Genomic DNA, 24776 nt, shown 5'->3' on the forward strand with positions numbered 1-24776 from the left:
AGGGAGTTAAGCCATGGCAATACTCTGAAACATTCCACCGAACCACTTTCGGCAGGACAATCAAGCGAATTCAGTCTGGACAAATATTCCCCTTTCTGTCATTACGTACCTATCTCTCTGCCAACATTGCGACCCACTGCCTCCGATACATTCTTAAAATTCACCTTGTACGCCTAAACCTCACCTCACAGCTTGACGCGGATAACCGCTGATCTCTGAATACCGGAGGAAGAACAACCAAGAAGAAGAAGAAGAAGAAGATGATGAGTACTCTCAAGTACTCCATTGAGCGACAAATTGCTCTTTCACTGCAGTCACCGGACCTCGTTAAACGAATTGTCACTGAATTTTTTGACGTCATCGCCGCAAAGCTAGAGGAACGAATCACGTCGAAAGTCTACCAAGCTGTGTCACTTGATCTGAAGAAATGTGAGCATGAACTACAAACTGCACAACAAAAAGTGACAGAAATGGAGAAGCAAATCAAAAGACTCCGACATGAAAACGACGACGTGAATAGTATAGTAGGCGAAACTGTTTGCGGATTTATGGGTTCCGGGAACAGACAAATGATAACCCCGACAAACTTGTCTTGGACATCTTCAACAGCAAACTTGGCCTCGATGTACCCACAGAAGCGATCGACCGGAGCCATGGGATTACACCTCGTCAGAAGCAGGATGGAGACAAAGTAGATCCCCGCAGTTGTGATCGACTTCATTAGACATCGTACGCCAGCGCCGTCGGTCCTACGCGAAAAATTCAGCCGGTACAATGCGAGGAATGACGTGTACAGAGCGCGGACATATTAAACTGAAAGACCTGAGTGGACCAAAACTCTTCATCAGAGACGACCTGACGACTAAAATCACAGCGCTGTACTGGAAAGTCATCGAAAGCAAGAAAGCAAAGACATGCTGGACGCAGGATGGAGCTATCTTCGCACTGAACCAGGATGGCAGGAGGATTCGGACTGTGAACGAACACGACATAGGAAAACTGTAAGACATGACGTCGCATGTTGTTTGTCATCTAGTTATCACACACACACAGTGTTAGTTAGTGTTAATTATCCCAGCCTATCCTGTCGGAAAGAAGTGAAAAATGATCTCAATGCATTATTATGAGTATCTTGTAATAAGTGGGTGCACTTGAAGTGTTCGCGAGCATCATACGACACTTCCCTGTCCGATGTAAATTGGATCTCTGACGCATTTCCTCTTGCCGAACTCCCTCAACCCAAAATGGAGTATGACACCGATTTCTCTATATCAACAAAGTACAAAGAGCAATTTTCTAAGAGAAAGCGCATTATACATGCATTTAGCTTCTAAGCTGTTTAATGATCTCCCAAACGTCTTAGGGCAATTAATGATATCAAATTATTCATAACAGAAATAAAGAAAAGACTGATATGATTGCAACAATTTGTATTCAACTTATATCCAAGTGAATGTTGTACATTCAAATTATACACATTGTATTTGCTCACAGAACAGGTCTGTCAATTCATTTGACCCTCCTCCTCTCCCCCCCCCCCCCCCGCCTTGTTAAAAACTTGTCTGTCGTTTTGAAACGTCTCAATCTGTTTGCAGATGGTTGTCAGTTTTCAAACTTTCGTGTATTTATGCTGTATACTTCTTTTCCTCAATTCTTATTTTGATTTCTTTCGTTTATTGTATATACTTTTTATGTTATACTTTGTGAGTTTTTTGACGTCCGTTTGTAATGATTATTTTATGTTTTTATTTGCATTCTCTTCATTTTATGATTTCTATGTTTGTTATCATGTCGCGGCCTTGCCATGCTTCTTGAAAAAAAAAAAAAAAACTTTTACCTGATAGCAAGCTTTTTACCCTGGTTAGATCCATAGATAAATAAACTCAACTCAACGCAACAGTACGCCCTCGTAAAGGTGCATTTTTTTTTCCTTTTTCATTTTGTTTTCAAAAAGTTGTATTCTGATCTTGGTTCCTATTATTGACGACGATATCTACTTACCTGGGCAAAGCAGTCTGTTCTTTAATCAGTGAGTAGGGAGTTTTCGCTACACGACGGAAAGACCGAGAATACGCGGAAGCAATCAGCTGTGACAGTCCCCGCACTCTGATTCCCGTCCCTACATCTGAACAGTTTCGCTCTCCTGTTAGGCCCCAGTCACATAATGCTCTGCGCAGCGGCGTACCGTTGGTCAAGACAATGGGGGGGGGGGGGGGGGGGGCTTCGTGGAAAAGTAATTTTGAGGGCGTGTATGTTTGTGCGTGCGTGCGTGTGCATGTGTGTGTGCGTGCGCTGAAAGGTCTGCAAACTTAGGGACTACAATACATAACTGAATGTAAGCGAGCTTGAAAATTGTGACATTTTACAGTCCAAAAGCGACCGTTTGTAGCTATTTTTTTTTTCGCTTTGGAATTTAAGGGGGGGGGGGGGGGCACCGGGCGCAAATGCTGGCAATTACTGACAGGAACAGGAGAATGGCATAATGATTACATGCGAGCGAGCGGAGCGATCTAGCTTGAAAGATTTGACATTGTACAGTCCCAAAACTGTCGTTTGTAGTTGTATTTTTTGAATTGGAAATTAAGGGGGCGCAAATGCTGGCAATTACTGGCAGAAACATGAGGAGAATGGTATAACGATTAAATGCGAGCGAGCGAACTTTAAAATTTTGACATTTTCACTCCAAAAACTGTTATTTGTAGCTATATTTCTTTTTCGCTTTGGAATTCAAGGGGGCGTGCACTGGGCGCAATTGCTGGCAATTACTGGCAGGAACATCAGGAGAATGGCATAACGATTAAATGCGAGCGAGCGGAGCGAGTGAGCTTGAAAATTTTGACATTTTCCAGTCCAAAAACTGCCGTTTGTAGCTATATTTTTTCGCTTAGGAAATTAGGGGAGGGGGGAGGGGAGTGGGCGCAATCGTTGGCAATTACTGGCAGCAACATCAGGAGAATGGCATAACGTTTAAATGCGAGCGAGCGAAGCGAGGGGGGGGGGGGGTGCGCCCCCTGGATCCGCCACTGGTAGTCAAGGATGTCGCTTTATGTTCATGATTGGGGGAGGTATGACCAGCGAGGGGGCGTCGAAGTGACTAAGCGAGGGAAAGAAGTCCAAAATCTGCACTTTAGAGCATCCTCTAATTGTTTGTATTTGTGTGTGTGTGTGTTTTATATACATGAAAGAGTGAGGAAACAACTCAGTTCAAGTCTTGTTATTGGCAATGCAACGCATTTTGATATAGACTTATAGACTAATATGTAAAGCAACACTGCAAAATCAATGATCTAGCTGTGATATTACGAAGCGTAAGGTACAAAGGTGTACATTCTACATCACATTGCGCAACACTGCAGCGACTCTTTTTGCCGTTCGGATGTTTGTTTAATAGATACTTTATTTTCTGCAAATCAACAAATCAATCAGCAAATCAATATGCATAAGGCACATGGTCATGAACATGTGGGAAATATACAAAATAGATTCAAAACAGAGTCGTTTGACTTGCGTAAAGAAAGATATAAATGGTAATTAATGATACAATATACAGTATGCATGTCTATGCAGCGGGGATTACAACAATTAAAATTATGGAGCGATAATGCAGAGGGCCGCCATTGTAAGCATAGCTTGAAAAGATGGCCGGCCAGAGGAAAAAGTAGGGACGTATACTAGTTTCGTAATAATACAATACAATACATGTTCTGAGTACACTGCGCACATTCTGCTTCTATTCAAAATGGCAACCAGGAATCACGCTAAAATCGCAATCTTTTGTCGGCTCCGGGCTTTTTTCACAATGTTTCACACTACATACCTCTTTAATTATGGTTAAAAGACATCTTAGAAAAATATCTTACTTCTTGATCACCCTTTCATGTCGATTCCAAAAGCAATTGACTAACCCTTGAATTACCTTTTTTTTTCAACCCAGCGGATAAGGGGGGGGGGGGGGGGTGGCACGTGCCCGTCCGGGATTCCTTGCCGTCACCAGAAAATTGTACAAAACGTTCGGGAAAAAATGCGGGCGTTACGGACTGATACAGATACTTGCGGCCACTTGCGGATAATCTTACGAATTGACACGTAATTTTCCGACTTGCGTTAACTTCGGAATGCTTCTGAACACTTGCGCAGAGTTGTGAATATTTACGGAGAGTTCCGGATAGTAACGGATAGTAACGGATAGATAAGGATTTTTACGAATAATTATGGACAATGTGGTTTTCTGTACCGATTCCTGCTCAGTCAGTGTATTCATGACAGCAAAGTTCTCACATATTGGACTGTCTTATGTACACTAGGGAAAATTTAAATTATATTGAGAACAAGTTGTGAGGGCTTTTAGAATTCATTATTAAATATGTTTTATAGCAATAAAAGAGAAATGAAATTTTGAAATTGAAGTTTCAATTGTATTTGCTCAACTCAAATATTGATATAGGCCTATATCATTATTGTACAAAATACATTAAACAATAATACCACCAATAGAATACATTTTTGATTGATAAATTAAACAAGAGAGGAAGAAAATGAAATTTACAGTCATGGAATAGACAAACTTTGGTTACGTTTTCACAATTCATCGATATTCAGGACTTAATGGGTTATGTTAAGGAGACTATTAATTATAAAATGATGCGTAATAACTTTCCATATGGAAAAAAATGGACTTTAGAACACCCCTCCCCTATCCATGTACAATATAGAAAATGTAATCCACATTCAGGAGTGTAAAGTGGCTAAGACTGTAAAAGAAATATTAAATTCGTTCTTATTTTATATAGTTTATCGCTGTCCCACACCCTCCTCGGCCAGAGAAGTAAATAAAATGCTGTCACCCAATGGTACTGATGTCATCTGTATATGGGTGCCGCCTAAAATGACCATTTATGGGAGAAATTTCATAACTCGACCATGCGGTTTTGCCACTCCACCGCCCCGACTATGTTGTAGTGTTCCTCCAGATACATGCGTTGCATCTTGGCAACACGGGCGGTGGGGTTTCCCACGGCTCTCTGTTCCCATGGGAGTAGAAAACGGAAGACGTCAAGGGACGCAATCGCCCGTAGCATCTGTAACTGTCCGTAAATGTCCGTAAGCGGACTTAAGTGTTGTGATACGTTAACTTGCGGTAAATTTCGGATACTTACGGTGGAAGCAAATGAACGCAAATGGACGGGAGGTAAACATTTTTTTTTTTTTGCGGATGTTCTGCGTCCAGGCTACGGATACTTACGTTCAGTTGCGGATAGTTACGTTTGGTTACGGTTACTTGCGTAGGGCTGCATCCGTGGAATCCCTCTGCGAAATTTTGAACATTTAACAATTTCGCAGGCTTGGCGCCGTCATTTTGCGTTTCTTTACGGATGAATTACCAAACGTTACGTCTACATACGGCCCTGCGCATGCCTGCGTCCACGCTGCGTCCTCCTGCGTCCACTCATCCGTATCTATTCGCGGCGGTCGTAACCAATCATAAGCCACTGGGTGACTGGGGCGAGGACGGAGGCCTTGGGACAAGATCGTTGATTGGCTGGCTGGCTCGCTCCTGCCCAGCATCGGGACCCAACGCTATTTTGGCCGAATACCGTACTCGTTTTCCCCAGGACGGGACGTTTCTCGAATTTGATCACGCGCAAAAGCAAATTTTGCACACGGCACGCTCAACTCCCGGCCGCGTCGTGCTTGCGGAAACTCCCTATTATGAACCCTACCCCATACTTTTTGTCCGCCGTGGTTGCTCCTTGTGACCTTGCAATGACGAGATTCCTCTAAACTGTATTGTCATGCGGTTCTTTCGTGTTTTTTTTTTTTTTTTTTTTGGAATTTTGTTCGGGAGTGCGGGTATGCTGGCTCTATCTCGTGAATGAGCTTCATTGTGCAAATTCTTGTTTCGTGCAAGCCCCAGCTTAAACAACCTGGTATTTGAAGGTCGTTGTATGGTGAACCCATAAATGATCACACGATCGGTGTTTTTCATTACTATTATCATTTTTAGTTTGCATCACAATGTCAACCTGCCACACACACGCATGTAATAATTTTGCAGTTCTGTTAAAATGTTATGTAATAGAGAGCTACGGTTGACGGACACGGGGACATTTTTGTCCAGTTATGTACAAAGGCTGTAAACACTCTCCTAAGATTTCTCGCTCTGTCGGTTTTGTTTTAAAAACTATATAATAATTTGTTCATTGACTGCAAGAATGTGCTCGGCTAATTTCCACTTGTTTGAGCTTTCGTGTGTGTAGGTTCTATAATATTGTTTTCATTGGTACATTTGCTGTTTTTTGTGTGCGTATGCATGAATATCTTTTTTTTTGTTGCTGTGGTTGCAGAGGCGTCACCAGCTTTTTTTCAAGGGGGGTGCGTTTTGACACTAAATGTTTACGAGATTTTTTGGACAGACATTCGGAATATAGGAAGCTCTAAATCCCTAGACTTTTACTGTTTTTTTGAGGGAAACCAAGCGGGGAAAGGGCACCGGCGTAGCTAAGAATTCATCTTGGGGGGGGGGGGGGGTAGTATGCGAGGGAGCGAGCAAGAGTGGGGGGAGGGTGTGGAGTGCCGGAGGGGGTTGTACCCCCTATAAATGGATTATGGAATGACGGTGTGAAACGACAAATTACTGGCAGCGATATCAGGAGAATGGCATAACGAAATTTTGACATCTTACAGTCCAAAAACTGCCGTTTGTAGCCATATTTTTTTGCTTTGTAAATTAAGGGGGGGGGGGGGACGCACCGGAAGCAACTGCTGGCAATTACTGGCAGCAACATCAGGTGAATGGCATAATGATTCAATGCGAGCGAGCAAAGAGAGCGAGATTGGAAATTTTGACATTTTACAGTCCAAAAACTGCCATTTGGAGCCATATTTTTTCCGCTTTGGAAATAAAGGAGGGGTGGGGGTGCAACGGGCGCAACTGCTGGCAATTACTGGCAGCAACATCAGGTGAATGGCATAAAATGCAAGCGAGTGAAGAGAGCGAGCTTGAAAATGTTGACATTTTACAGTCCAAAAACTGCCATTTGGAGCCATATTTTTTTTCGCTTTGGAAACAAAGGAGGGGTGGGGTGCAACGGACGCAACTGCCGGTAATTACTGGCAGCAACATCAGGAGAATTTCATCACAATTAAATGCGAGCGAGCGAGCGAGCGAGCTTGAAAATTTTTGACATTTTACAGTCCCAAAACTGCCGTTTGTAGCCATATTTTTTTGCTTTGGAAATTAAGGGGGGGGGGGGGGGGCGCACCGGGCGCAACTGCTGGCAATTACTGGCAGTAACATCAGGTGAATGGCATAACAAATTATAAATGCGAGCGAGCGAAGAGAGCGAGCTTGAAAATTTTGACATTTTACAGTACAAAAACTGCCATTTGGAGCCATATTTTTTCGCTTTGGAAATAAAGGGGGAGGGGGCGCATCGGGCGCAACTGCCGGCAATTACTGGCAGCAACATCAGGAGAATTGCGTAACAAATAAATGCGAGCGAGCGAGCGAGCGAGCTTGAAAATTTTGACATTTTACAGTAAAAAACAAACAAACTGCCGTTTGTAGCTATATTTCTTCGCTTTAGAATTTAAGGGGCGCATCGGGCGCAACTGCTGGCAAATACTGGCAGCAATATCGGGAGAGCATAATGATTACATTCGAGCGAGCGGAACGAGCGAGCTTGAAAATTTTACATTTTACAGTCCAAAAACTGCCGTTCTTATCCATATCTTTTCGCTTTGGAAATTAAGGGGGAGGGGCACCGGGTGGAATTGCTGGAAATTACTTTCAGCAACATCAGGTGAATTGCATAACGATTAAATGCGAGCGAGAGCGAAGAGAGCGAGCTTGAAAATTTTACGTTTTACAGTCCAAAAACTGCCGTTCTTAGCCATATTTTTTTCGCTTTGGAAATTAAGGGGGGCACCGGGCGCAACTGCAGGCAATTACTGGCAGCAACATCAGAAGAATGGCATAAAGATGAAATGCGAGCGAACGGAGAGAGCGAGCTTGAAAAATTTGACATTTTACAGTCCCCAAACTGCCGTTTGTAGCTACATTTTTTCGCTTTGGAAATTAAGGGGGGGGGGGGGCGCACCAGGCGCAACTGCCGGCAATTACTGGCAGCAACTTCAGGAGAATCAATGGCATTACGACTAAATGCGAGGGAGAGGAGCGAGTGAGCTTGGAAATTTTGACATTTTACTGTCCAAAAACTGCCGTTTGAAGCTATATTATTGTTTTTTTCGCTTTGGAAATTTAAGGGGGGGGGGGAACGCCCGGTGCGCCCCTCCCCCTGGATCCGCCACTGGTAGTCAAGGGTGTCGGTTTATGTTCATGACTGGGGGAGGTATGACCAGCGAGGTGGTGTCGAAGTGACCAAGCGGGGAAAGGATGTCCAAAATCTGCACTTTAGAGCATCCCCTAAACTAATAGGCCAGTTCGTAATTAGCTCATGGGCACGTTGGTACAAATGACCTTTCTTTTTTTCTCAATTGGTAAGGCACTTTAATCGTTTTCAAAGAGACATTATTCGTACCGGGAAGCTTACCAGACGCAACAATTCATGGAATTCGTGTTCAATTTAATAATAAATGAACTTGCATAGACCAGGTGACCAGAATGGTCCGTCAATCAACCATCGGGCAAGCATCCATTTCATTGTTTTGCTCTGAATGCATTAAAAAAACTGTTTAATTCATATTGCCAAATACCAAGTTTGCTGTCAAGTGGATGTACTGGCAAACAACATTAAACAAGGATGACATGAATAATCATTATATGACAGATGCTTATCTCAGTGAATTTAAAAACCAACGTGCCTCTTGGTACAAAATAATGACCTTTTTCTGCTCATGCGCAAAGTGGAACTATACGAACTGGCTTATTGTGCGTATTTGTTTGTGTGTGTGTATCATATACATGGAAAAGTTAGGAATTAGCCCAGGTCAAGTCTCTTTATTGGAAATGCAAGACATTTTTATATAGACTACTAGTAGTATGTAAAGCAACACTGCAAAATCAATGATCTAGCTTTGATATAACGAACATTGTAGCGACTCTTCGTTCGGATGTACTGAGTACACTGCGCACATCCTGCTTATATGCAGAATGTCAACCAGGAATCTCATGCTGAATCACAATCTTTTGTCGGGTCCGGGCTTTTTGAACAATGTTTCACACTATATACCTATTTAATTATGGTTAAAAGAAATCATAGAAAAATATCTTATTTCTTGATCACCCTTTCATTCAAAAGCAGTTTACTAACACTTGAACTACTATTTCGGTAAGTCTTTTTTTTTTTTTACCAGCGGATTGGGGGGGGGGGGGCGCACCCCCCCCCCCCTCCGTAGTTACGCCACTGTTTTGGGGTGAAATAATTGGACAGATTTCTTGAATTCTAACAAAAAAGCAAGAAAATCTTTTCATCGCGGGAATTGTGATTATGTGGGGTGGGCCAAATGGTGCGCTTGCCTTCCAATATTTTTATGGGGGCAACATTTTTGTTTTCTTTCAAAAGCAAGAAAATCTTCTCATGTCGGGAATCATTAATTATGGGGGGGGGGCAAAATTAAGATATGCTTGCTGCTCCAATATTTTTATGGGGGTAACTTTTTGTTTTTCTGTCAAAAAAAAAAGATAAGAAAATCTTCTCGTCTCTGGAATTATGGAGGGGGGGGGTGGGCAAAATGATATGCTTGCCCCTCCATTTTTTTTTTCATGTTTTTTTTTTCAATGAGGCTAAGGCTCGCTCTTGGGCTGGCAATATGGATTGCTCAGAAGTAACGTACTGTGTACGTAGACCCTACATACTTGTACGTATAGCATACGTACATGCAAACGTGTATTGAAGTGCTCCGTATCGTACGGATGTACAGTATACGGTCGATATATAGTAAACACTGTAGAATACTAATAGATAATTGTATAAAATCAGTGCTGCCAAAACCAGGGGTGCGAATTGTTTTTGCCGACGATTTTTTTTTTTGTGTGTGTGTGTGTGTGTGTGTGTCCGGCGTTGAGGTCGCTCGCAGACTGATTTTTTTTTTTTTTTTTATAAGGATCTGAAGGGGGGTGCGTTCGCACCCAACGCACCCCCCCTGGTGACGCCCATGGGTTGTTGCTGTTTACTCAAAGAACGTTAATTGCGTTTTGTCTTTTTCATCCCTTATCTTAAAAATTATCTGATTTGAGGTCAGCAACAGTAAATTCTCATGTTACGACACAGTTTGATACATATGTAGGCCTATGTATGTATGTTGTCTCTCCGTCCTTTTTTCTATGTCCTCTTTCTTGTGTTTGTCCTCTCACATCTATCTTCCTTTTCAGAATTCTATGTTTATGTGTATTTGCCTATACTCGCTGTACGATCCGCGAAACCGGAATTGTTTGTGCTTCACGTACATGTATGTCCAAATCTTTCATACTTATGCAACCCCGGCAGTTGATATGCTTTCATCTTAAATTTTATGCTCCTCCTTATGGCTGATCAACTCTATGCAGCGCTTGATTTCCTTGATGATGATGAACTCTACAATTTGTTTAGACGCTCCCCTACAGAATTAAAGTCGGATCAATTCACGCTCTTCTGCTTTTTTTTTGATAACCTCATTGCAAATAATGTTAATTTCTCTCGAAAAGATTTATATAACGATTTCGATTTTGAATATTATTCCACTCATATTTCTTCTAAGAATGTTAGAGTTGATCAAGTCACAGATTTTGCCACAAAGAGGAAATATTATATGTTTCAGTTAGAATAATATAGACATGATATAAGAATACATGGAAGGTATTGAACCAGGCTATGCATATATAAAAAAAAATCAAATATCACTAAAATAAGGTATGATAACAAAATGTTTGATGATCCCAGTGATAAAGCTTGATATTTTTAACTCTTATTTTTCGATGGCTGGGGGGAATCTGGCAAAAAAAAAGTTCCACAATGAAATATGCATTATTCAACATTTTTAGGTCCATCCAATTCTAGCTCTTTTTTTTTTTTCGTTCCAACTACGAAATATGAAATTATTAATATCGTTACTGCAATGAATGATAAGCAAAGTGCTGGTTGTGATGATATAAGCAATTTCATCTTAAAGGGAATTATATCTTCAATTACTGATCCGCTTTCACATATTTTTAATAGATCTATATTATGTGGTGTTTTTCCTGATTATATGAAAATAGCTAAAGTTTTCCCTTTCTTTGAAAAAGGAGATGGTTCTGATATGAGTAATTACAGGCCCATTTTCTGCTTTCATCACGTAAAATTTTGGAGAAATTGATGTTTGTAAGAACAATATTTTTTTATGTTTTTACAAATTTTCAATTTTGGTTTCGTCAGAAACAGTACCATTCATGCCCTTTTGAAGTTTATTGACCACGCCGCGCATAGTATTGACAATTATTCTCATCTTGTTGGTATATTCCTGGACTTCTCCAATGCCTTCGATACAATTAATCACGGAATTTTATTTTAAAAATTGTCTCATTATCATGGGATACGGGGGAAGGCCTTGGAGTGGTTCAGAAGCATTATACCCGCAAAACCGAAAACAATACGTATCTTTGAACGAGAACGTTTCAAGTCTCGAATTCATCAAATGTGTCGTCCCACAGGGTACCTTATTAGGACCTTTACTTTTTATCATTTATATCAATGACTTTTTCAGATCATCCAACGTGCTGGACGTCATTTATACTTTTTGCTTATGATTCGAATATTTTCTTTTCACACCAAAATCCAGATGCTCTCGTACACATTGTTAATTCCGAATTGAAAAAAAAGTGACTCAGTGGATAAGAGCTAATAAATCATCACTTAATCTTTTGAAAACTAAGTATATGTTATTTAGCAATTCCAAAGAAACTTTACGCAAAGATATACATTTTCATGACACTCAATGAGAATGTGTACCTAATACAAAATTTCTCGGGATTACAGTTGACGATAAACTTTCATGGAGGCCACATATTATCAACATTAATACAATAATTTCACGTAATATTGGCATCATTAATAGACTCAAGTTTCATAGACCATTTTCTTCTTTGCTGACGTAATTTTACCTTATCTTAATTACGGACTTTTAGCATGGGGTAGCGCCCATCAAACTTTATTAGATAGACTACTGTTAATACAAAAAAGGCACTTCGTGTTATTTGTCGAGTCCCGCCACGCTCCCATACAGATCCATTATTCACTAAATACAAAATTTTAAAAATTTAAGATTTATATATGTTTTCAACTTGGTCAGATTATGTTCAATTTCAATGCTAATGCATTTCCCTGCATATTCAACTCAGTGTTTACACGGAACCATTTTTTTTTTTCAGAATTATCCTACTAGGCAATCTATTGAGTTTCATTTGAAACTTTATTGGCTCAGAATACATCATATAATTATACACATACCCTAGATTCTGGAATTCATTGAGCTGTGAAATTAAAAAAAAAAAATCTCCATGTGTGTATTCTTTTAAGCAGAAGTTTAAATCCTTTCTGTTAAAGTCATGATTTACCATTTGCAGATGAAACAAAAACCCAGCATTAGTGCTTTAACTCTTTATGTGCCACGTTCGCACGTCCGACTCAGTCGACGGCGTGCCAACTTCGCATATTCTGCTCAACAAACAAAGCCGCCAAAACCGATCGATAAATCGGCTAATCACTGCTAATCCCGCGGCACAATGAAAGCGTTTCTCGTGCTTTTGTTCCTCTCATATACGGTTTGCATTCTATGTGGTGATTGACTATCAAGCGGTGTTCCCAACTAGATTTGCTCGTACATTCTAAGTTACTGTCACGGTTTTATGTGTATTAGTCATGCCTTTACAGTAATGTAGCAAGTGGTCATTCAATAGAAAAATTGAAAATCGATTCGTCATACAATATATATGGAAACAAAGCTTGGCATTCCTCTTTAACTTTGCCTGCTATTATGCCCATCTTAACAGAAATTTGTAGAAGTTATACAAATTGGAAAAACAGAATTCTTTCTCAAAGCTACCTTCCTGTCTCAGAATAACGTGGCACGCAGGGGGTTCCCACCGTGGCACATAAAGAGTTAAAATAGTTCTAAAATGCGAGTTAGGGATAGATACAACCACTGTAAAAAAAAAGCTAAAATCGATGTTAAGTATTATCAAATATACAAAATAGGAACAGTGGTTATGATAAAAATGCTTCCACATTAAACCGTCTACAGTTACGGTTTAATTAGAAAAATACAGATATCTCCTTAATTATGCTTTATCGCGAAAATTTTATATGATAGGATATTTTGTGGTACAACAAACCTATAACACATATGCCTTACATGCCATATCGTGAAAATTTTTTAAATCACTGTTCCCAAAGGTAAGCAGGACTTTTTAACACTCTGTGATGTTTTTTATTCATTAGCTAAGTCTCATCAACCACAGGGTTTATCATCCATCCATCAATCAATTAATCTCTGCATTCATACTATAATAGCCATCATAATCTCTGCAAGGCTGTGTGCAGCCACCAGCTGTTTCAAGCACCTCCTCAATTCCCTCTTTCGTTTCCTAGATCAGCGGTTAGGCATTCTCTTTTTTCCTTCTTTCCTTCCATCTTTTCATCCATTCTGTCAAGTCTGTCATGTTGTTGCTGTGTGTCTCCTATCTTATTCCGTCTTGTCTTGAATTATATTTGTTCTAAGTATATGTAAATAAGTATTTCATTAGATTTTCCTTTGAGTGGTTCACAATCTACAAGCTTGATTCTTAGTGGACGTCCCAACTCTTTTTTTTTCTCTCAACTGAAACATAATCTTGTATTTTTTGCAAGTATGCATGCATACATAATAACTTTATTTTTATCATTTGATATCCTTCGCAAAGTTGAATGAATGAGTTTGTGATATAATTCGTGATTTATTCTGTGTTGTGTTCTGTTAGAAAAAAAAAGAGAAAAATGAAAGTAAATGAACTGAAAAAAAAAAGCCTGCAGGACTAAAATGAATGTTTGTGGTTAGCATCAACAAAAGCTTTAATTTCAAGCGCAATAAAATTACCCACATAATAATGAAGCCGACGCGCATTTCGAACAAACTTGAAAGCGTGTGTCTGCACGAGCACGTCATACACGCCCCATCTTTTTTTTTTTTGTCAGTATAGGGAGTTATCAATTTATTGCCATGTGTGAACAGTAAACAACATCATGCATTGTTAATCATATTCTGGTGGCCATGATGGTAAATGCAAACGAAGAACATTATTTCAGATCTTCACGTCGTATACTTCATATTAAAAAAGAACAGCGTTATTTGCAGCAGGGATATCTATGGTTATTTTATAGGCTAGTCATGGGACGATGTTTATTTGTAATGATAAACACAAGGTTTTGATGAAACTCTTGTCATTTTTGGATAAACGACCACTCAGAATAACGAACTGTAACCTTCAGAATCAGAAATATAAGATAATCATGCACCGGGAGATTCTCAGATACCATCTGCCATATTGATCCAAGAACTTTGTACATAAACTATGCACACACACACACACACACACACACACACATATATATATATATATATATGTATATATATATATATATATATATATATATATATATATAGCAATAATAATGTCACAATAGAGGAATGCATTAAATGCCAATTGCCTTGATTTTAATTCAAAATCTGAATTTTTTGGGGCCTCCCCGTTCGTCTTATTGCTATTTCTAGTACTGCTAATACGCGGAGCAAGTACAATATATATATATATATATATAGAGAGAGAGAGAGAGAGAGAGAGAGAGAGAAAGAGATGAGATGTAAATATGCATGTATGTATGCATTTAACAGTTTTCATAAAAAGAAAAATATCAGTCTATATTGTCACAAATTCAATTTGTCTGTTTGTTTTGTCAATTTCAATGCAAAGACTCATAGTCAGCTACAAGGCCGTTCTAGCGATTCCGTATACGAAAATACAATGTATGCGATTAAGGGAATTAGTAGTTGTGTAAAAATAATAATGTCTTGAGAATAGTAAGTACAAATTTAGTGGAATAATGACAAAAAAAGCAACAAAAAATTCCAGGAATACGTGCATATATAGGCGTGATACGAGGGCAAGTAATCAGTCTCAATCGAAGAAAAGCAGCAGAACCACGTTTTTGTTGTTGCTTGTTGTTTGTTTCTTTTTTTAAGTTTACTGTAGTTTGAGAGTTCTTATAATAATTCATATGTGTGTTGATTCTTTCGTTATCTAAGCCAATTTCAAAGTATTTACTCACATTGGTTAGCTAGAACGACTGTTCGACGTTCGATGATTATAAAACAACCTATGTGTTACTGTATTTTAAGAAAAATAATGAATAAAGCGTATAATTATGACATTAAACATCTATAAACATGTGCGTATGAATATAAATTCAATACCCCCTATTCTATGATAGTATGATTTGGCCAACAGAATCTTATTATTGTTTGAACAAAAAAAAAATGTGAAGGACTTCTTTTTAAAAGAGGCATTTCAAATTAAAAGAAATACATGTACTAGGATACACATATTATGTCATTCCTGAGAAGATAAGGTACTAAATTCTGTCTGCAAAGCACTTTCGAATAAAAAAAAAAATAGCTCAAACTTGACAGTTTGTAACCACACCCAGACAATTGCGTATTACATTTCGTTTGTTTCTACTTAGATTAGGCATATGCCCATTATGTTAGTATTTCTATTTTAACTCTCTGCATGTGTTTACGTTTGGTTCTATTTTGGAATTTGATTTGATTATATTTGATTTATTGGTTCCTGCATTATATTTGAATTATTGGTTCCTGCATTATATCATTGCTCATGCAGATACATACTCATGTAATCTATTATATACATTGTGTTTGGCATAATTTGGCAAATCAAATGAAATAAAATCTATTAAAGGACAAGTTCACCTTCATAAACATAAGGATTGAGAGAATGCAACAATATTAGTAGAACACATCAGTGAAAGTTTGAGGAAAATTGGACAATCGATGCAAAAGTTATGAATTTTTAAAATTTTTGTGTTGGAACCGCTGGATGAGGAGACTACTACAGCTTGTGAGTCATATGCGTACAACAGTATAAAGAAAATGTAAAAGAAAATTCAACATATTTTCACTTTTTTCGCATAATAAAAGAGCTCTTGACTTGCCTCTTTCTAAAGGCAGGGGGAATAATATTGCCCATAACATTTGTCGGTAACGAGTCAGGGGAATGTGTACTTTTTTCAAAAGATGGAATTTTGTGAAATTCTCTTTATATTTTCCTTATATTGTTGTACGCAAGTTATTCATACACTGCAGTAGTCTTCTCATCCAGCGGTTGCTGCACAAGAATTTTAAAAATTCATAACTTTTGAACGGATTGTCTGATTTTCCTCAAACTTTCAATGATGTGTTCTACTAATATTGCTACATTCTCTCAATCCTTATGTTTATAAAGGTGAACTTGTCCTTTAATGTAACGGTTATCACCCTTTTATTATACTGCAAGTCATAATCATGTTTGTCACATCGTGGTGGGGAATTTCCTCAGCTGCAAATTATCTCTTATTTCATTGAATCAGATGCCCTTCCTTCTTAATCAATCGTGATCAAAGTTGAAGGGCCTTGTTTACTCACTCCACGATTGTCGTCAAGGACGCTTCTCCCCTTGTGACATGGCAACAAAATCAACACGACACACACACACACACACACACAGAAAACGTGTAACAATTTCAAGATTAAACCATCTCTGTTTTTCTAATCATAATATATTCAATTTTTCTTACCACAAACGATCATAATTTCTAGTAAAAATTGAGGAGAGACACTATATAGGAGCTAGAATAACTCGTTACTGTCTCTGCAAACATGTCAATAGTGGCCGATAAGGGAACCCCCTATCGGCATGGTATTCACCGCGATGGTCAACATCTTCACAAGAATGTCAATGGTTGCTTAAAACAACTTTGTTAGTATCATTTATGTAAACATTTGTAATCATGAATGCTGTTTTGCTGAAGTTTCATTTTAACAATTCGACGCATGCACTGTTACAATAGGTCTTCGATATTTGCATTGGTGACTAAAGGGTCAAACAAAGTGAATTTTGGCCTGTTCGTTTCCTCTAAGCTTTCGCAATCTGATTAAGTTTGAACTTTATTCTCTACCAATAAATTTCGTATATGCCTTGGTATGTATCGATCTGACTGCTCAAACATATTGCCAGAGTTTTGTGGAATGAGACGATCACTGATAATCGCCATGCTTCTCATCTTCGTTGCATTTTAATGCTCTCAAGTAATTGACAATTTGTCCCATTTTGCTTAACAAAGTAAAGAAGAAGAATGATCTTATGGCGTTTTGCTCTTCTTTGCCTTTTAATGGTTTCTAGCATGTTTGCCATGGGCTCGAGTGAAGACAGAAACGAGATTCATCTTCAGAATGGGAAATACACCAACATTCTCATTGCCATTGATTCGGATGTTGCAGAAAACGAAACATTGATAGAACACATCAAGGTAAGAGTATCGCGGCATAAGGTTTCATCCACCTTTCAGTTTCGATGCGGTTGTGGTATATACAGCATCTCATCTCTATGGCAGTATCCACCTTTCTGCATCAAACGTTGATAGAACTACACAAAACTAAAACTAAACAAGTTTTCTCATTGCCATTTTCTTGCTTTGACGAGGATGCCTTCAAGACAAGCAGTGAAAAACCTGCTCTATGAACAAATCGAGTGAAAATATTCACTCTTGAAGGAGTGAATAACAGAAAAGAGTGAATTTAGAGTGAAATTGGAGCCCAAATTAGTGAAAATGTTCATTTTCACTGATTTTAGAGTGACCTCACTGATCACTCGAAGATTTTGGAGTGATCACTGAGGTCACTCTAAAATGAGTGAAAATGACAATTTTCACTCAATATTCACTCCAATTTCACTCTAAATTCACTCTTTTCTGTTATTCACTCCTTTAAGAGTGAACATTTTCACTCCTTCAAGAGTGAAAATTTTCACTCGATTTGTTTAAAGAGAGTAGGGTAGATCTTGTCTGAAACTTAATTGTATATAAGATGATGTTGTCGGGTGCCCGTCAACAGCTAGACACCCACGAGTCCATACAGCCAACGAGTTATACGTAACAGATTACGAAGGCCCAAGAGCTCAGATTAAGTATAGGCCGACTGGCTACGATCCACGAGCTATACACTGGACAATGTTGTCTCGTGTTTGAGTTTTTGTATTTTTAAAACGTTTATCTCGTGGACTGCATGACTCGTTGACGTCTAAAGCCCCTTTTACACTTTCACGGATTGCTTCACGGATGACCACGGATCGTCATCCGTGGTGTTCCGGCGTACAAAATATCGATTTTCCTCTCAATGTCGGTGTGAATACGATCCCATCTGGGTGTCTACAAGGACAAGAACGGAGGTTACACGGACAGACAAGGAACGAACGCGGACCACAGCGGAAACGATACGGGGCTAACACGGATATTAAGGAAGAGCACGGATGCAACTGGGTCCCTTCGCGGTCTTTACGCGGATGTCCCTAAAATGTTGATAGATGACATTTACTTTTGCTTTTGATGCTTTATCATTCTCGGGCAACATGCCTCCAGAGTTAATAACAATCACACCAGAAAATCTACAGCAGCCTACATACGCCTGGGCTTTTCGACATCAGGCAAATCTCTTCTTGCACACTCTCATTTTGCGGGAACGTCATGATATAAACAAAGCAAAACAAAACAAGACATTTCAAAACACACACACACACACACACACATAAACACAAAACCATCAAGGAAGCTTCTCAGGCTACAATATTCGAACAGTATGAGGGGTTGATGGCTGTACTGATGGGAGAAGATGTGAGCAAATTTCATTGACTTTATGAGCCTGTATTGGCAAAATACACGAATTTCTCACCCGGGATGGAACCGATGCTAATACGGACGTCCCGATGTCTTCACGGATTGTCCCGGAATGAGTACGGAGGAAACACGGAATAGCCGGTGCTACAAGGAGGAAATACGGCGGCAACACGGAGTAGACGGTGCCAACAAGGAAGAGTTCGTATTGATTTTCACCCGTGATGTCCGGGATGAAAAATTAAGCAAGCTTAATTTTTCTCGCGGACATGCCGGGTGGTCAAGGATTATGCCGGATGACTTCACGGAGTCAACACGGTCATGCCGGAAACAATACGGATGATCAAGGATCGACGATCCGTGGTCATCCGTGATGCGATCCGTGAAAGTGTAAAAGGGGCTTTACCCCTGGGATAACCCTATGTACTCACCTTAACGAAATTAGACAGGCATGCGCATAATCTACCGAATTACCATCATCCATACGATATTAATGCAAGATGCAGTACTGCAGGAAGCCGATCTAACGGTTTTCTGGATTTCTCATGAGAGGATGTTTACAAATTAAAATTTGCAAACCGTCGCAGCCTTACAATGACATAGGATTTCATGGCATCAAGCCCTTGTCAAATGCCTGCTAGCTCTTTTATGGGGGCAGTATAACAGAGACGATAGTCGAGCAGTCAAGCAATGGACCGTCACGCCGTGCATCCAGTCAAGCCGTCAGCGAGCAAGTGCCAGGGAGAAGTGACTCTCTCGCGGTGCCCTCCGCTAACATTCGTGCCTTTCGTGCCTTTCAAAAGGCTGGGTGCTGCCAAGAACGATTTGTAGAACTATCATGATTTCGCTGTCATAGTCCTAACATCACGAAATTTTGTCCCCGTCCCCTTCCTCTTAGTTGATCGTTTGTTAGTTTGCTTGTTTGTTTGATGGTTGTTATAGGGGGGGGGGGGGGAGGGTTCCTTGGGAGAGAAAACATCTTTTAGTTTACAATTTAGTGTATACTATCTGTACATAAAGATATGCAATGTCTATCTCTCCATTGTTCTATCGTTGGAATGGTTTGATTACGTGAAAGCATAATTTCAACTTTAATTGTTCAAATCAAATGCAATAACACTATATCCTATATTCAGCACAGTTCGGTGCGAAGAAACCCGTCTTGTTTTTGCTTGATTTCATAGGACACATTCACGACAGGCTCAGAAATTCTGTTCAATGCAACCGACCGCAGACTGTCCTGGGGTGAGATCCAAATTCTCGTTCCCATCACATGGAGTCGAAAACCCGACGTCTACGAGACGGCCACGTATCAGTCGTTTGGGAGCGCCAACATCCGGGTCGTGGAGGGCGCTGCTAGGAACCCTTCGGTAACTAACCACGCCGGTTGCGGAGTCCAAGGGCTTGATATGACGCTTACATCCGGGTACCTTCTTCAGAACGTCGACGCATGCAGTGGTAGGACACAAACGTTCCAACCATTGATGAATTCAACCTTCTTTTACGATTACGACATACGCTTTCACCTGCATGGTATTCCATAATAACGCTTCCTCGGCTTAAAAAAGAGCTCTCTCAAGACTGCAAAAAGTGGGATTTGTGATAGTTATACTGATTGAAGTTTATCATACTTGGAACAACGCATGAAAAGCCCTTTTGGCAATTGTTGCTAATGTCTGAAACCTTCGTCATGGTTTTGTAAAGATATTTTCCAGAAAATCACAAAAGAACCACCATTAACGACTTGGTGAGATTGTCTGAAGTTTTATACGATCTCCTAAAGATAAACTAGAGGCAAAGGGAAATAGATCCGGGAAAGCTTGCTTTATGTAAGTTTTGACCACCATTTCAATTTTTACAAACACAGGATATGAGTGAGTACGCAGAGAGAGAGAGAGAGAGAGAGAGTCTTAAGCATAATCATATTCTTTCCCTGATTGATTGGACTTAATCTCAAGGTCTAAAATAGCATTTCTTTTTGCACGATTTTCTTGAATTTGAAAAATCATCCAGGTGCAAGCCTTAAGCAGCCGATGTAATAAACAAAAAGTTCAAAATTTATAGGTCTTCACGTTCAGAATTTATACGATGAAATGTAATAGTCTCATGAAACATCGCGATTTACTTACTCTCCAATCAACAGTAGGCCTCTTATATCACGAAGGTCATTCCAGCATCACTGATTTCTTCTTGTCTTTCTCATTATAGGAAAAGCGATGGTACGGGAATGGGGCCGCCTGAGATGGAGTCTCTTCCCCGAACACTTTACTGGCTCAGGTTATGGAGAGGCAAACCAGTACTACGATTCGACCACTCAACGCTATGAACCGACAAGGTGTTCCCGTGATCTAACTGGTGACATGATAGATGGGGATGGCTCGTCGTGTCCAGAGAATCCTAATGGAAAAGTGGACGAGGAGTGTGTCTTCATTCCTGACAGTGAGCAAACGGCGAGCACTTCTCTACTCTTTGGATCGCACTGCGTAGACTCTGTGAGTTGAACAGATTCATAATCATTTAAACGTGAAATGATTTTGGTGCCCTAATTGTATATTAATCAACCTAGACATATGAGCTCACTCCTGCATGGCCATATAGTACCCTCTTCTATATTGAATGCACAGCCATGGTTGTAGTATCATTTGAAAGTTACATGACTTCAAAATTTGACAACTTAGTGCCTCATAACAAAATTTCAAATGTTCAAATACAGGCAGATTTTGCTAGAATTAGAATAAATCGTGTGAACATGGGAGACAGGTGTGAAGATATCGATGAAACTACAATCAGACCTTACAAACCAAACCACTTAAACTGATATCTGACCAATGCCTAAAACTTATTCTGTTCGTTTTGTTTAATATTCGTTTTGTTGAATCCAGCTATTTTTTTTTGTTACGACCCCCTCCCCCAGTCGCATAATGCTTCCTATTGGATACATTACTAAAGGGGGTTATCGAACTTTGATGATTAAAAAAAGATAGAATAACAAGATGAGGCTCACCTTAGAGTTGATGATTAGGTATCTCCTGATAACATAGCTGTTATTAGAATCCACTTGGTGTGAAACTTGACCGATGCATGCTGCATTTGACTTGTAAATCATATCATATATTTGTTGTCCTATGACGCAGGTTCTGTTGTAAATGGTTCCATGACATTCGCTCCTGTGAAATTGTTCCAACAAAATATATGCAAGCTGAGCTACATATAAATTTTACCCACAAACGTAACCCTAACCCTAAGATTTTGGAGAATACAAGACCGGAGCAATTGTCTTCGGTTCAAATGTTTTACCGTTGCAAATATGTATGTAGGCACCCATATGTATGTATGAATAAATGTATGTATATATATATATATATATATATATATATATTTTTATATATACATATATATATATATATATATATATATACATATACATATACAGCTGTGCTGCTCCAAAACTTTGGAATAAATTACCTGGGAAAATGAGGAAGGCCTCATCACTTGCTGTCTTCAAATCTTTATTGAAGACTTACCTTTTTTCAGAAGCCTTCGATTAATTTGTTATCTATTTTTCGTGTGTCTAATCAGTAACAATGTCAGGAGCTCTGTTACATCACAGCGCAGTAGAGTATATTTACATAGTAGCTGCGCAATACAAATTTGTCTAATTATTATTAATTATACATACATACATGCATATAAACGTGTATTGTATGTGAACGTGCATGCGTGCAAATCTTGCGTATATCGGTGAGGTTAAAACTTACAATTCATTCCGATGAATTTTGCCTTGGGCATTATTAGCTTATGAAATGTGTGATGCAGGAAGCGTTTTAAGTTTTGGAAATACAAGTATGTTTTGGACATCAACTCTTTCGTCTTTTCTAGATCCACCAATTTTGCGACCCATTAGTACACAATTACGAGGCAGATAATCTTCAAAACTATCACTGTAGAAGGAGTGCCTGGGAAGTCATGCTCTCTACTGGAGACATTACCAGTGAGGATTACTTCCCAGACCCAAACCAAGTGGACACTGAGCCTTCGTTCACCATCCTTCAGCAGCCTGTCCGACGAGTGGTTCTTGTTCTAGATATAAGTGGTAGTATGTCGGTGAGTCGGACAGGGCATCATCATAAAAGTCACCTGCACACATGAAATATAACGAAGATGAATTTTACTGTTGGTTTTTTTTTATCCTAGAAATAAAAACATGAAATAAAGACAAGTGAAACGAGTGGTTATATTTTGCCTTTAGTTAAATGATTATTAAATCATGAGCTTTGATTGAAATATAAAAGATGGAAATATAAGACAGTACAATAAATATTGCCATTATCAGATCATGATGCCATCATTTAAAATCAAAAGTTTACAATATAGGGGATGAAAAGATTGAAATGATCCGTCCAGAACATATAAAGATTCATGATGAGTTTTCATAATTTCAGGTTTTATTTAAAACAGCAACACTTTTAGTTTAAAATCTACAATATCATATTAAGGAAATTTATTGATCATAAAATGTCATAACATGTTAAGCGATGGGTATCATTGTTGCTTTGTTTTATGCCAAGCTCTTGTCAATGTATAAACATTATTATTTACTGAATATTATGATTCTGTTTTTTCTGTTACATTGTAAGCACGGACATGCAGAATAACAGCCAATAGTTGACCATATTCCTTTTATTACCTTGTAATAATAAAATAAAAATGAGAAAAAAACATGCTAAATAAATCATACAACAGTTGTGACTTACTAGTAACCTTAATTAATAGAAAGAACTGCTCCCTAACTATCAGAGTATAATTATTTCATAACACTACGTCAATCATAACCAGAATTGCAACAAAACCAGCAAACATGAACCAAATAAACCAACAAACAAAAACAAGCAAATATATGATTTTTGATGAATGACTTTTGAAAGACTACAAACTGTCATTATGATATAAGTTGTCATCTCTCTACACACACATGGACTCCTATAGGGCGTCTATCATGAATGTCTTGTTCACACCTCTATTAAACTCTCTCCTCGAAGTGAAGAGGGGACTGCGACTGATGAATAATAAGACATGATTCTTTCCCCTGTTGATATGGTGTGTCGGCTATTCAAGGGATCATACAGAATTGACAAGCTCATTCAGTCTTCGGCCATCTTTATTCGCCACTACATCCCCGCTGGGAGCCACCTCAGCATCGTCACGTTTCACTCGTATGCCACAAGCAACGCAGACCTTACGTTAGTTGAAAATTACGACACCTCCCGCGAATACCTGGTCAACGCACTACCCACGGGCACTACGGGAAGCACCTGCATTGGCTGCGGAATAGTGACGGCCTTAAACGTGAGCTTATCGACCTCTTTCTGTGTGTTATCGATTCTACAGTCCTGTTGCAGTTTGACTCGGCGAAAATTAAACTAAAAACATGAGAGAAATAAATGGACTTTGCTTCGTACAAAACCGACAAAGATCGATTTTATAGTAACTATTTCTGCGATATTTTTCTGTGATATCCACACAAATTCCTTTTATTTTTTTTTTGTTTACCCAAAATTTATCTTGCAATAAAAAGAAATATCCAATACCATACGTTAACACGTAAAGGTTAACGTTATTTGTTACCCGACGACTTATACCTCACTCAAAGCTGATTCTTGTTGTATCCGATCTTGCTATGGGATTCCCCTGTAATGATAGACTGTTGACACTTCAGTTAAGCTATGCATTCATACATATGAATATCTATACACAATAAATGGCACCATACTAAATGCTGTGAATCGTCATTATCATCATAATAAATAATAATATATATCAATTTATAAAGCGCAAAACCAATGTCCGAAATACACGTTTTCCAACGCAGGTGCTTGGTGACAC

This window comes from Diadema antillarum, unplaced genomic scaffold (genome assembly GCF_040938485.1).
Source record: "Diadema antillarum isolate AM-2024a unplaced genomic scaffold, OU_Dant_1.0 scf00000014, whole genome shotgun sequence".
Lineage (NCBI taxonomy): Eukaryota > Metazoa > Echinodermata > Echinoidea > Diadematoida > Diadematidae > Diadema > Diadema antillarum.